The 11,863-nt window shown below is 42.4% G+C and overlaps 2 long non-coding RNA genes across 6 annotated transcripts in view; one reads left to right on the top strand and one right to left on the bottom strand.

Annotated features, from left to right (window-relative positions):
- Positions 1–11,863, top strand: part of LOC126397384 (uncharacterized) — a 771,111-nt gene that overhangs the window by 688,663 nt on the left and 70,585 nt on the right. The gene's annotated exons all lie outside the window — the stretch shown is intronic.
- Positions 3,510–4,270, bottom strand: LOC126397385 (uncharacterized). Its single transcript, XR_007570656.1, has 2 exons — positions 4,163–4,270; positions 3,510–3,776 (listed from the first exon to the last, which is right to left on the bottom strand). It is a non-coding gene; the product is annotated as an uncharacterized LOC126397385 (long non-coding RNA).

The raw sequence follows: 11,863 nt of genomic DNA, 5'->3' as shown, positions 1-11,863 counted from the left end.
AAAAACACAAAAACGGATTTGTTTTTCATGGCTTTTATGAGAACAAATTTTGTTATTGCTCATGAAGTTTTGTTTTGCCATTTGAAATGGGAACCTACACATGTTCAGAATAATCACCAGTCATTTTTTGAGTCTGGGACTCTGGATGTGCAAAAAACAGTGCAAAAAAATAACAATATACATAGGTGAAAATTAGTGCAAAAAACAGTGTAAATGTGGAAAAAATGCCTTCTCAACATTCTCAAGTCACATATTGTTATTGCACATGACGTTTTGATTGAACACTTGAAATGTGAACCTAAACGTGTGTGCAAAAAACAGTACAAAAGATAACTATATACATACTCAGAAAAAGTGCATTCTCAACATTCTCAAGTCAAATATAAAAACTATAACAACATAACAACAATACTATAATCTTAACAATATAACTTTATACTATCACAATAAAACATAACAATATCTCCACATTAGCTTATTGCTAAATATGGAACTGCTTGAAGCAGTTCCTGTCTGGTTGCAGACATAGTGGTGCATTGCAAAGTTTGCACATCCAGCTTGTGGACCTTTTGCAAAGTTTGCAAATTCGCCGCCCCTTGGTCGACCGCTGGGAAGCTGGATTCCCACTGCTTGTGGGGTCAGGGTAGTGGTGGGTGGCTGGTCGAGGAGGAGGACAGACTTTCAGTGGTGTTCCAAGTAGGTGTGCAGTCAGCTCTTCTTGGAATTGCTGCCGGGTCATGTGTGCCTGCTGCTGGTTGGCACACACCTCCTTGTGGATTATGAAGCTGTTGGTCACACAGATGTCCACAAGATGCTGGAACACCGTGGTGGTCCACCTCTTAGTTTTGCGGTGGACGGATCTGATTCCAAGCATTTGATCAGAGGTGTCAACTCCTCCCATATACTTATTGTATTCTGTCACCGCTGTGGGTCTGGGGATGGAGACTCTCCGGTGTTGCTCACCTGTCTTTTGCCAGTGCTCCACCATGTCCCCGCTGTAGACCGGGTGGACACTGGAGCAGAGGGAGACCTCGCGGGTGTCCTTCCACTTGATGAACAGAAAGTCACCATCTCTGATCCATCGGATGCTGCCCCTTGATGCCCTTTTGTCCAGCGCATTCTCTTTTGTTTTTGGCACGCCGATTCTCCCCTCCTGGTATGTGCCACAAACACCAAATCCCTCTTGGATGAGGTGGCGGAAGAGCAGGGGGCTGGTGTAAAAGTTGTCTGTGTATATGATGTAGCCAGTCCCCAAATGCTCCTTCTTAACCAGCTCCACAACTACATCAAAGGAAAGCCCATTCCCTGAGACAGGCGTGGTGCCCTTTCCCGTGTACAGGATGTAGTCCACTGTGTATCCATTCACGTCGGCCAACACAAACAGCTTCAGCCCCCATTTTGTTGGCTTTGCCTTCATGTACTGTTTTATGCCATGTCTGGCCTTGGTGGCAACCATCCTCTCATCCACTGCCAGGTGTTGTTTGGGATGGTAGAAGGACAGGCAACGCATGCGGACCATGTTTAGGAGCGATCTGACCCAATGGATGGGGTCATAATTTTCCGTACCTTTCATCGCATCATTCTCTGCATCTGCCTTTGGGTCACTCATGTGAAGGTTACTCAGAATGAGCCGGAAACCGTCGCGGGACATGACAGTTGCAGGGTAAGGCTGGTGAAAAATTGTACCTTGGCGCCAATAGTCACTCAACTGTGGCATCTGGACCACAGACATATAGAGCAGCAGCCCAATGAACTTCTTCAGCTCATCAGTTGAAACCGGCGTCCAGACAAATGTTTTCCCCTTCTCCTGGTTAGTCGCTGCTTTTTTGTTGGTGCATTCAACCAGGTGTTGGAGAACCTCTGCATCGACAAACCTGCAAAAGATTTCACCTGGGCTGGGGTTACCCAGGTTGAAAGGGAGTTGAACACCAGGGGGGCGTTTGGGGAAAAATCTAGGGGGAGTAGGAGCCGCCTCATCAGAGTCGTCCATTGTTTTCCAACGCTGGTGTGGTGGTGAGTGGTAAGCAGAGACTTGAGGGCCTCTGCCTCTGCATCTCCCTCTCCCTCATGGTGGGATGTCACCATGGCTGGGACCACTGCAGGATGGCTGCTCATCACTAGAGAGAACACTGATAGTGATGGAAAAAATGGGGAAAATTGTCAAGTCCCACACTCAAACACACCTAATCCAAAATCATCCAGGTGCATATGTGCAGTGTAACTTGAATTTCCCCTAACCAACAAATAAAGGTTTTTCAATTACAAGTGCTTTCAATTTTCCACAGAAAAATCCACATAATACAAAATAAATAATTTTACAGAAGGCACAATGTCAATACCTGTCACTGGAGGACTCTTCATCAGAGGGGTAAGCACTGAAAGTAAAATGGATGATAACAAATGAAAATCTCTCCTTTTTATCATAGCAGCAAACACAATGATTTTCATCATCGTAATATGTACAAATAATATGTGTGTCTGACATTATGACACACACACTCTCTGACAAATAATTATAATAAAGTTGAGCTAAACACAGGAAACTTGTTGCAAGTGTTGCAAACAAGGTATGCTAAAAACGGCCGTTTTACCGTTCTTGATGGTCTTCCCGACATTGGAAATGTGTGTAATAAAACACAGACACACGCAGACACAAACAAATGCAACCATATAACGCTATTTTTTGAAAAAAAAACACCACTCTTTCGCTCGCTCTCCTTTTCCTCTCTTCCTTCACTCTGTTTTTTTTCCCTCGTCTTCTGTCAAAATTGCAGTTTTGGCGGTACCGTTCCACATTACCGTAACATATACCACACATCATATATTGACAGAAAGCACAGCGTCTCAGCTCTCTGTCAGCGTTGGAATTTTTCAGATTGAGCAAACTTTCGCAGAGTTATGGTATTGAGAAGCTGTGTAGAGGTCTTCCGGTACTTCCGGTGTTTTGTTATAAATGCCTACCATAGATATATATATACGTAGATGCCGCATTCAACGGTGCTCCTCATTGGAGCGATACGTCAACGCGGCCGCCATCTTGCCCAGGTGGAGCTGCACTGCCTAATGCATATATGTCTATTGAGGCAGGAGATGATTTATGATTAAAATCATCATTCCTCGCTGAATTCTCAACCGATTTTCATGCGGTTTGGTTTGTTACAATCGTCAGACATGTAGTTATGATACAGGATACTTGGTTAAATAAAAAATGCAGCTTTTCATACCAAAATATTTGATCTTATGTAGATAAAGTAACAGTAATAGTTCTACAACACATTTAAACTAAACTTTCCCCATGTAATAAATATTCTTTTTTCTTACTAGATGTACAATGCCCACCATGATGTCATTTAATTATTAATTTTGATTATAAATGTTTATTCACATTTCACACAATGTGCAAAAAATAGTGTATCAGCAGGGTTGTGCCGAGCTGCAGTGTAGTTACACATTCTGATTAACAAATGTTGGTTTTGTACAAGTGAAAATAAATGACTTAGAGCTGCATGTTTACACAAAATTTTGCTTTAATCTCATATGTATAACACCACAGTGCTCATGGGAGCCTGGACACAGAACTGTTTACATTATTAGGTCATATTTACAAAAAATACAGTGTACAGTAGCTAGTATTATTTTTAGGAGTCTGCCCAGTCCTGTCGAAGTCCTCAGGTCTGAAGTGACAGCTGCAGATGACTGAGGAGTCACTCGGGACAAAGTCCTTTCTCCTCACTGCTGCTACCCATGCCCGTCTCCTATCTGTGTTTTTTGGGAAACTACACACAAAATAAGTGTGTCAGAAAAACGCAGTTCCACATAATTTGTAGTTACAATTCAGGCCACAAGTTAACTACTAACGTTATACTGCGTTATGTCACGTTGGTGCCATGAAACAGATAGCTGACAATTTGGAATAACACATACACCGACATAGCTGTTTGAAAAAGCAGCATAATTTTATAAGTAATATTATATAAATGTTAACCTTTTTTCTTTAAATTGTGTGACATAGCGTTAGCTTAATTTGGCATTAGGCCCAGATCAGGACAGTTACTTTACTTGATTAACGTTAGCTTAAAAGAAGGATCAGTTTTTGAGATATATATCTCATTAAACATAAAATATTAAAATAACAATAAAATATTGTAAAACAACTTCTTACCTGTGGAATGTTATTCCCTTCTGCTTGGTTTTAACACTTCTCTCGTTAGTACACCCAAATGCAGAGCAAAAATGTGGCATTTTTGCCGAGTCTGACACGGGTCTGAACACCTAGGCAAGATGGCGGCGGTATTGACGCAGCCCACAAGCCAGGGTGTGGCATCTATGTGTATATATCGTACCGTAATGAACCCTATATGTGCGCATGCCCACAATTCTCTGCTTTCCAGTACCGTTGGAATTTTTCTGATCGGACAAAGTTTGACGGAGTTACGGTAATAATACTCCAGACATAGAAAACATAGCGTCGGCGCTATGGTAGGAGTTAAAGGGACAATACACAATACACCTACCTCTGCCATAGAAGAACAAAGGGGAGAGAATGTGAACAACCAAAACAATATCTTTATGTCAGTAAAATACACAGAGGCTACTTGGGAATAATGCTTGATGAAATATGCACATGGGAGTTACATTTTAAAACATACAAACACTGTCATTCCTCAGAAGCAACCCTTTCTTTTAGCTTTGTCTCGTGCCCTCAGCTTGAATGTTTTTGGTCCGATGTCTTCAACAGCGTCTCAGAAAATATTAATATTTTACCAGAGCTTCTGTTAATCATTCTGGGTTTATCTGAGGCATTGAGACAGCCAAACAAAAATTTCCCTCCTACTCCAACATTACGCCAAAAACACTACTAGGAGAGCACAGGGCACAACTTAACATGGGTTAAATTGTAACATGGACTTTTTACGTGGTTACACAGGGTCGATCCTTTCGTGCTTCCTGCCAGTTGACCACAATACCACCAAACAGTAGTGATGGCCAAATGAAGCCTCATGAAGCATTTTCTTTATTTTCTGAGCCCACTAGATGGCGCTCATGGTTTAAAGAGAGAGGCCCTTTTTAAATAGGAGTTGTGCAAATTTGCAGGAAAGCCCAATCAGTCTTTTTTCAGCATTGGCAGTATAAAAACAAAATCGGGGAGTGCAGCAAAAATACCTACCTGCTATCAGCTGTTTCCTGTTTATCCACCGCCAGTGGCTCGCACGTGCGGCGTCATCAACAGCTCCTCCCACAAGTCTTCAACAGCCCCTCCCATTGCGGAAGGCCGCCTCGGTCTGTTTAAACCATAAAAGGGTTCCACCAATATGTCTACCCTACGAGGCGGAAAATTGGGCATCTCGGATCAACTCTCCAATCCGGCTCTGTGTGTTGTGATGTTACCCAATCTATGTAGCCTACATCTATGGGTCCAACCACTGAATATGGATGATAGACTATCCATCCCCGATGTAGATGGAGACCTATATAATAAAGATAGAATTGTGTTGAATTAATTGTGATAAACAGACTTTCCCAGCAAGTGTTACAGCCACACCCTCTGCCTGTAACAGTTAACCCTACTAATGGGATACGATACAACATTTCACTTCCATCACTTCTGGTGCAATTGTCAAAGAAAGGTAAGTTCTAGAAAAAAACATAACTGTTTATTTGTAGCAGAAATATTCATGTTGTTAGAATAAAACAAAAAAATCATCTCAAACATTTTTAATAACATTCATCCCAAACTAAAATGTGCTACGTTGTGCCCCGCTCTCTCCTACTCATGTCACGGAAAGGAACAACAGCTCCATCCTACAATATGTGGCCACGCGAGCTGACCAGTACAGAACATTTGGAAAGTATAAGATACATCTTAAAGGGCAGACTCCCACAACATATCACAATCTGGCAACCTCTCATATCATATGTTGCACATTCTTGCACAAAGCACAGTTCCTGGGTTATAACCCACTCTCCTATAGCATTCCTTTTTGAGTGTGGGTTAATGAGTGAGAAGGGTAGTGGATAAGGGAATAGAGGGAGTTGAGGAAGTTCTGTACCTTTTCTCTTTTTTTTATCCCTTTAATTACTTTATGCACATTTCATGCACCTATGTTTTGTTCTGTTTCCATGTTCACATTTCTGTGTTCCTGCATCTGTGAACTTATTATTTCAAAAGGCTTTTACGTAAAAAGAATTGAGCGCTTCATCTTTGGCTCAATAAAAATACTTGAAAAGACAATAAAGAAAAACCATAAACGAAATGTAAAAACATTAATCTCATGAGGGTGATATCAGGATACAAATGGGGAGCAGGTAGGCAGGCATCCAGAGATATACACTGCTCAAAAAAAATTAAGGGAACACTTTAATCACACGTCAGATCTTGATGCATGAATTATTCAAGTTGAAAATCCTTACTGATGTACACTGTATAATTTGTTGAGAACAAAATGACGCCACAACAGTCAGTGGAATCCAAAATCATTAACCCACTGAGGGCTGGATTCAAAATCACACTGAAAATCAAAGTGAAAAACTGAAATCACAGGCTGATCCAACGTGTGTGAATTTTATCACGGCAACTCATAATGTGACTCAGTAGTAGTGACGACCAAATGAAGCCTCATGAAGCATTTTCTTTATTTTCTGAGCCCACTATATGGCGCTCATGGTTTAAAGAGAGAGGCTCAAAGAATGGCAATTCAGTGTGCTTTCAACCTTTTGTTGAACAAAAAGTGCCATCTAGTGGGCTCACAAAATAAAGTATATGCTTAATGAGGCTTCATTTGGCCATCACTACTTTTTCGGCCAATTGAGCATGTTGAATTAGCGACCGCGGAGCCCGTCGGTGAATGAAATCTCTGATTGGTAGTTCAGCTCAGCACATGAGAAAAGAAACAGAAGTGAGGAAAGTAAACAAAGTCAAGAGGGAGGGAGACCAAAACAAACTCATGTGGTGGGCTCATGAAATAAAGAAAATGCTTCGTGAGGCTTCATTTGGCCATCGCTACTCAGTAATGTGTTCAGGCCATGCATGCCTGTATGCACTCCAGACAATATTTGGACATGCTCCTGATGAGTCTGCGGAAATTATAAACTGACCATTGGATTATTATCACCCTATGAAGCTCATATAATGTGTTACCAACACATACAGTTACACATTAAATTACAGTTACTTTGGAGTTGTGTTTTTGTCTGCCTGATGAAGATACGTCCAACATTCACTCTTCTTTCACCTCTGGTTTGGTCTCCACCAACTTCCGAGGGACATTTCTGTCTCTCTGGCTGCTAAATGCTCCACTATGTTCACCAGCTGGTCTGTAACTGTGTCTACCTGCTGTTTGCTGCTGAGCAGGTAGAGTACAGTGGGTTCAGAGTGTTTTCACTGTGAACAGCTGCCTGTTGGAAAGGTTGTGTAAAGCAGCAGGAGTCAACCAAAACTGTAAAGTTGGCAGACCATAAAAACCAAAACACTGAGGTGAAAAAAGACAACAAGCTCTGACAGCTGAGGGCCAACACTTTCACATAGTCATCTGGTCTTTTTTAAAATATAAACTGATGATTAGCGCAGCTTTAAAATGCCTGACTGACATTAAGGCATATATTTTTGTTTTTAATGTCCTTTGAACATCATGAGACTTCACCAGACGTCTCCTGGTCATTTAAAACTTCCTGAAAATGTTTGATTGGCACAGTGAAAAACATTTCCAGGATGTCAAGGGAGCCGTACACACAAACACTCAGGTGCTGTTCATTTGGACCATTCAGACAATGTTTCTGTTAGCTGGGCAGTTAGGGACTCCTTCTGCATGCGAGGGGAAAGGAGAGGAGAGGGAAAAAAAAACAGGGCAGTTTTTGCATAATGATTAATCTTGACAGACATACGTCATGCTCCTGGGCTCCTGACAACGTCACGCCCTGGGTGAAATTAACGCCTAACTGCTTATCTTAAAGGACCTGGGATTTAATTAAAAATGACATTTCCCCAAAGACATGCGCCTCTGAGGCTGCCATGTTGAAATTAGCTGATGAGGGGCCCTCTGAGCAAAAGGGAAATAAGCAAACTGTCAAACGCTCAGCAAATCACTGCCGTTTATCAGTCCTGCTCGCTGCTCAGGAAATAACAGTGGACTGACATCCTGCATGGAGCCCGCTGCACCGCAGATACAAGTCATATTGTTATTAAAAAGGAGGGGGGGGGGGCACAAAAAAAAACAAGCCTGTCAAATGTGATATGGAGACAAACAATGTGGTTGTGCTAAGTAGGGGAATAGGTTGCTGAAATGAGCTCTTAAGTCACCACAGACATATTTTGCCACTGACAAAGGCGTACTTTAGGACTGGAAATTTCTGTATTTTGTAATGAGTGCCACTCAAATAGTGAGTCCTCAACAGAATTATACAAAATAGGCAAGGGAAATGTAATGCTCTGCTAAATTCACATGGATTGGCATTTAGGGCCTGTATTTATCAAGCATCTCAGAATCACTCCAAGGAATCACAAAGGTTTAACTAAAGGTCAGACTAGGCCTAAACCCACTCCTAACTCAGAGTAGGACCAAACATTATTCATTAACTTAAACGCTGACTGTCAGTAAGGAGACAGACGACTGTGAGATTATGGTGACATATGGTGACAAGTGGTTTGGAATATTATTCATTCATTTTCTGTAACAGCTTAACCTCTTAAGAGGTCGTGGGGCGTGGAGCCTATCCCAGCTGACACTGGGCGAGAGGCAGGTACACCCTGGACAGGTTGCCATCACAGGACTGACACCCTTCACCAATGACACCTACAGTAAGGGCAATTTAGACTCACCAATTAAGCTAACATGTTAATTTTGATTATTTTATCACAGGAAAAATAATGTGTTAAAAAAAATGAAGGCTGGTTAATCGTGTTCTGTCGTGCCCTTTGACCCGGTGCGTCATTGAAGGCCACAGTGTCTTTGTCACATGATGGAGGCTTACAAGATGACACTACTTGGCCCCATGATAGGGACATTTACGTTACAAAAACACCTAGATAGAACTGTTGACAGGAGCACCGTTCTCTGCAATTTCTGCATTATGGAGTATTCATACCATTGGAGAACTTCAAGCCTGAAATATTACCTCAACGCAAAGCATTTAGCAGTGAAACCGGAGATCTAAGCTAACACACCCTGCCACACCTGGCCAGGCTTTCACACGCAAACTGAGTAAGCCTACCTGTGACCAACCAACTGACTCCTTTGTAAGATGGATTGGAATGAACGTTACAGTGGTCGAGGACAGGGCAACAATTGTGTCCAAAATCCAGCAGCTTTACTTTGACACATCTGCCAAAACAGGATGTTGTGATCGCAACACTTCAGACAAATTCAGCTTGTTCAGTCATTGCAACTGCCCAGCCCCTTCCTGCCCCTCTGTCTTTCTGTGTATCACATAGACTGTATGATGGAGATGGACGACAAGTCAGCCCCCCCAAAAGGAAGCCAAAACATCTCCATTACCCCCTGGTGGCCGGCTGCAGTACAGGTCATAAACTCCCCTCCATGTTAGCAAATGGGACATGGGCTCCAAGTACTCGTCAAATAAGTTTTTCCCAAAGATGGTTTCTGACATTTTAGGTAGTTCTTATCATGCTATTGTTTATTTAAGTTAAAGTTTTTTTCTGATAAGTTTGGTTATAACTAGTAATTTGATGTTAAAAAAAATCCCTATCAACGGCGCTTCTTGCGATTGGTCGGACGGGTGTATGGACGGGAACTCAGGATCCCTACTGCACAGACTCTGGCTCCACATGATGTTACCAGCACAAGATGCTTATTTAGGATATTTTGGCTTCATTTTTGTACAGTGGGGGGAGGTGGAGATGCGTTTTCCATCTTTATAATACAGTTTATGGCAGTGGCGGTCCAAAATTGGGTCATGAGTCCATTCTGAATGGTCCACAAGTGGCTTACAAAGGCATCAATTAAAAAAAGCTGTTGCTCCCTCCTATCCACTCTTGAAAAGTGTCAAGCACCCTACCATAAATCAGACTGTATACTTCTTCTGATTCTGAAAAGTGGACCAAAAATGCATCATTGAGAAAAGACTTACTTCTTGCTCTTGAGACCCTTCATAAATAGCCTACAGGCCCAGAACCTTCAGCGATAACTGGGCCTAAATTGTTCAACTCGATTGGTCTTACTGACTAAAAGTAGGTTTCTATTTGAAATCTATGTATACAGACTCTTTGTGTGTGTGTGTGTGTGTGTGTGTGTGTGTGTGTGTACCTCACACGCAAACACACAGCTTTCATCTCTCTTTGACAGCGGTGTCACAACGTAGGCATCATGAGGAGGAGGACTGTGACAGGCTCAGTCAGAGGTGATGTCATCACGGTGCGACCTACGAGGACGAGGACACTCCGACAGGGTCAGCCTGTCTGTGCCGATGCGGGGCTGAGGGACTGGATGTGTTGCTGGAGGTGTGAGGTGTGTGTCAGTGGGTGTCGCCTCCAATATCTCCCTCACCTTTAATCAGCCACATTAGTTTTGAGTGCGAGTTGATATGCACGCTGATGCTTCCACAACACACACACACACGTAAAGTGGGCTACAGCGGGGCTCTCTGAGTAAGCCATCATTGCTGATGCACAGTCGGTATTCAGGTTGGTAATTTAGCCCTGCATGTTTGAAATTGAAACATTTAAAGAGAGAACAGTAATGTCATCAAATGTCATTTGTGTCATGGCAACCGGCAGGGAGATAAAATGTCATCTTGTCTGAGAATGAATATTTCTGCAGGGTCGGAGAACCCATTTATTAAAATCACGGCGCTGGTGCCCCTCTGTGCTAAAGAGACAGTATTCCCTGTCATGTTTCACAGTGACCCTCCAGCTTGACATTTTGATTTCTCTCATTTTGTCCTTTCCAGTTTTCTCTCAGAGTGACAGCATGCATGCCTGTACGTGTGTGCATGTGTGTGTGTTTAAGTGTGCCATAGACTAAAAGCCGCCCGTCCTTTCACAACACAAAGTGAATGTCAGAAATGTCAGGACACCAACATGGCCACTGGTGACATGAGGGATTGGCAGATGTGCCAGGCATCCTCGTCCTCGCTGCCGTTCAACACTTGACTCTCATGATGTTTGATCTGTTTTCTCGCCGCTTCTCAGCTGAGATTTTGAAGCCGAGACGTCTCACAGACGGCACCAGAGCGACGGGGAAAATATCGACTCCAAAATGCTCTTTTCAAAGCGCATTCCTCCATGTCTACACGCATTTCAGCGATCCATCATTTGCAGACAACAGCTGTAGGAAGAATGTCAATGTGATATTATGCAAATGTATTCAGTAGAATATCACAAACATTCATGGATGCGGTGCATTGCGGAATGTGAATTTTATGTGCTTTGACACTGTGCTGAATAACTAATGATGTGGGACTGACCTGTTTGCTCGAATGCCTGCCACAAAAAAAACAAAAACCCTGCACTCTAAGCTGCAGAATGAGAGGAGAGAGCGGCAGCAGACTTTCCCACTTTATTTGATCAAACCCGTAACTTACTGTCAAAGCAAACGCATTCATTCTGACAGGGAAGGCAAAAAGGCTTTCAGAGCAGCTCTGACTGATATTGGCTTTGTGAAAGGCCGACACACACACACACACACACACACACACACACACACACACCTATTTTTTAGTGGCTGAAGCTGCTGATGCTGGATAATTTGTATTGATATTGACTTACTTGAAATTAGATTATTTTTGCCTTTGAAAAAAATCTAAAGCGAGACTGTTTAACTTTTGAAGGAAGTCACAGAATCTTTCTCTGCAAAATAAAAAGTTGAATTATTAATAATAATAATAATAATAAATCAATTTTATATAGCGC

Source organism: Epinephelus moara, chromosome 11 (genome assembly GCF_006386435.1).
Source record: "Epinephelus moara isolate mb chromosome 11, YSFRI_EMoa_1.0, whole genome shotgun sequence".
NCBI classification, from domain to species: domain Eukaryota; kingdom Metazoa; phylum Chordata; class Actinopteri; order Perciformes; family Serranidae; genus Epinephelus; species Epinephelus moara.
The sequence above is the reverse complement of the archived record's forward strand: the minus strand, read 5'-3'. Positions and strand labels throughout refer to the sequence as shown.